The sequence below is a fragment of the Glossina fuscipes genome, unplaced genomic scaffold (assembly GCF_014805625.2).
Source record: "Glossina fuscipes isolate IAEA_lab_2018 unplaced genomic scaffold, Yale_Gfus_2 121, whole genome shotgun sequence".
NCBI lineage: Eukaryota > Metazoa > Arthropoda > Insecta > Diptera > Glossinidae > Glossina > Glossina fuscipes.
Genome location: NW_023998464.1, coordinates 6,523,935 through 6,527,897, shown reverse-complemented (window position 1 = coordinate 6,527,897; position 3,963 = coordinate 6,523,935).

The following is a 3,963-nucleotide window of genomic DNA, read 5'->3' as shown; positions in this document are numbered from 1 at the left end:
CGAAAAAGTTGACCAATTCGAACCGTTTTCAATACTCCGTTAGTAGTCGGGTCAAACCACGAGCGAAACAAAAGATGGGCAGAAGGACGGGGAAGTTTAGACACAAGTGGTGTAGGGTATAAAAATGCATAACGGAGTAACGTAATAATGAAGTTAAAGTTTTAATTTAGAACTTGGACAATATAAATAAATTTATTTGAAATGTTTGTTTATTGAAACTGGACTTCTTCGACTATTCCCGATACAACGCATTATTTTGAAAAGACTTTACATGACTAACTGTAAGGTGGTGTAGGTCATTTAAAAAGCCGTGGTCCAATACAGTGTCTTTAATTCTCTTTTCTGCAAATGACTCTAGACATAGCTTAGATGCTTCGCTATACGATCTAACTAAATTTTGTTTACAGCGCTCTTTGAGCACTAAATGCGTTTGGTAGCCCTCTTGCAAGTTGGCCTGCAACTTGCTTCTACTACCGTTATGTTATAATACGGATTAGCTTTTATGATATCAATTATCATATTGATTATCGTAATTTTAGACAATTTTAAATCTGTTCGTAATGATGAATTTTGTAGTCGAATATTGAGTGAATAAATTGAGAGAATGATTAAAAGAAATAACAGCTGCTATGCATAAGAAAATCGTGTCTTCAAAATTTTAATCCCGCTACGTAAGAGGACAGACAGTCTTGCAATCAACCAGTCGCAAAGTGTATTTTGATATTATTTTTTATTTTTTATTTTGTAATTTTGTCCGCAAGATGCACAATACATGCAAAACAAATGAGAACGAATATACGTTTATTCTCAAAGCGGCACAATACATGCAAAACAAATGAGAACGAATATACGCATCAATTTGTCCATATTCCTGGTAAATGTACCGGGAGGGATCAACAATCGCATCATCAATTTTGACGGGTCCAAACCCTGGACATTTTAGATGGCTATGCAGAATATTATATGTCTTTAAAGTCTTTTGATCGTAGCGAGACGCAATAATCATTTGGTTTACCTAAAACTTTCCCTCTCACTGCAATCTCTCACTTTGAACGAATAAAAGGAAACTTTGGGGTTTGTGTTTGCATATACATATATATGTGTATATTTAAAATATAAAACAAATAACTCTTGTCTAAGCAATAGAAAATAAAATTTAATTTTCAAAGCTTCACGAGTGAAAGAACATATTGTAGTATTTCCGATTTGCTTTGAAGGCTTGATGAGTAAGCGATATTTCTAAATTTTTATTAAAATTTATATATAATTCATTTTACATTTTATAATATTACGGTGATGTGAACGCGACGAGCGATTGTACAAAGAGTGAAGATGAACTGTATATTGCTAGTGCGGGTGCGTATGTTAAAATATATTTTTCTAGAAATCATCTTATTATTCGAAGTGCGTCTTATGGTTCGAAAAATGCGTATGCTACAAAAATGTAAACAAAAACTAAGAAAAATTCTCCTCGCAACATTTTTATTTGTTATTGTGGCACTTATATCTAATGAAATTTTCTGCGAAGTTTAAAAAAAATACATTGACAATTTAGTGATTACTGAATTTTTATATTATATATTTATACCTGACATTGAGTCCTTCTCACCTAAACCTTGGTGGAATCCATCCCTGTCAACACTTTCCGCAAAGTGCTATACTTTGTTTGTGCTTTCATTACAATTACATATGCATTAGATAACGCTTTCAGGCCTACATCTTTTCTCCTGGCCATGTCTATCGTCTTCTGCTAGAACTTTTCTACTTACCAATGAAACGTGGTACACCGATTAAAGAAAACAAAGAAAACAAAACAAAAACAACAACGACCAAACCTGGAATAAACAAAAATGGCATAATTCACAGCTTTCGGCAAACTCTTTACACTTCAGCGACAACGTGGGCGTAGAATGTTTAATAATTGTAATAATAATGTTTGATGTAACAGACATCGAAGATTCTCACTTCGCTCTCGTCACTTATTGTTCACTATTTTTACGCGAATCAAACCCAATTCTCTTATTCTCAAGCTAACGATAGAACATCCTGGATTAGCTGAGCACGATTCAAGACATGAATGTCATTATATTTGTTGCTATTTAGAGTGCGATTCGATAAAATGCAATTGTTCTCATCACAGATAAATCTCCGGTCACTTTAAAAGTAGAGTATGCAGAAAATGGGACAAATACTTCACACCAGTTGGGCTTAAATTTTGATAAATATGTAAAAAAACCTGCTGCGATGAAAAAAAAATCGTACCGCAGCAAGCATGTCACTTGAATGAACTGATCAGGAAACTCTGCTACTGTTAGAAGGATTAGAATAGCACAAGGATGACTGGAATAAAGTCTGCGAGCATGTTGGCACTCGCACTCAGGATGAATGTATATTGCACTTTTTACGTTTACCCATCAAAGATTCTTATTTGGAAGATGAAGGCGGCTTTCTAGGTCTTTTAGGTTATCAACCAATCCCGTTTAGTAAGTCTGGAAATTCATTAATGTCGACGGTTGAATTTTTGGTATCACTTGTTGACCCAAGAGTAGCGGCAGCTGCCGCTAAAACTGCGATCAAAGATGAAGTGCCAGCCACCATAATGGATAACCACATGAAAAATGTTGAAAAAGCCTCGGCTGGTGGAAAATTTAATCCTACCTACGGTTTGGCTAATAGTGGCATAGCTGGCAAAGGAGACGGCAAAGAAGATGACGACGCTTATGCCTTTGCACTTCCTGCTTCTACCGATTAAGAAATGAAAGGTATGAAAAAGAAAGAAGGTTTGTAAGACTTGTTTTATAATGAAAACGTGTGTGGTGGAACATCATCTGTTGGCATGCGGGAGGGCGGTGGAAAGAAAATTAATCGAAACATATATTTAATGAGGCAAACGTACAAACAGCTGCAGCCGCTGGGTTGACAAAACATTTGGCGGCTTTAGAAGAACGTAAGATTAAATCGTTGGTTACGTTACTGGTAGAGACCCAAATGGAAAAATTGGAAATAAAACTACGACACTTTGAAGAACTTGAAACTACGATGGAACGTGAACGGGAGGGTTTAAAATATCAACGATAGCAATTGATTACGTTAATTCATTATATCAACGACAGCAATTGAACATGAACAATTCTACTTGGAACTATTAAAAGCGGCCGAATTTAAAGCAGCAAGCTCATCATCGCTTACAAGAACAACAGTGGCAAGGAACATCACCAGCAGGAGCTGGGTCAACATCTGCTAGTGCTTTATCGAATGACAATCATTCATGTAACTGGCCATCCACGCACTGAGTCTCAAATAGGTTCCAGCAGAATGTGGCGGGCGGTCTCAATGCCTCTCCATCGTCTCCCAACGTAGGCGAATCCAGTGCTGCGCCCGCTTCTTTCCCTCTCACTTTTTTCCTGTACTTACTGTATTGCACGAATAGGCCACATCTCGCAAGTGATTGATCATATAATAAAAAAAAAAACAATATGTAGTTAGTAGCCCACAAAGAAACCAACTACGATAAAATTAAAGAAAAAAAAAATTAGGACATGTAACGTAAGTCATTCCTCCAGCTCAAATTAAAAAGGACATTTGAAGTCGGATAGACAGGTTTTTTAAGATGAGTATTTATTTATTTATTCTACTTATACATGAAACTCAACTAAAACAGATTGACAGTCGAGTTCAATTGACTCTTAAAGCAAATCTTACATTAATTAATATTAAAATTTAGTATAAATATAATAAAATAAATAAGAAGGAAAAAAGAGAAAAAAAAGAAAAAACATGTACACAACTAGCATAGAGCCACACCCACAATCGGGACAGGACCAAATTGCAAATGAGCCCCTAACCCATATTTTTACACAAAGAAATACCATTTTTGGTTTTTACAATGTCGATTTGTACGTTGTTTGAATATATATGGAAAGAGAATTATCATTTTATTTTTGAAAATAGGGTAAAATCGAA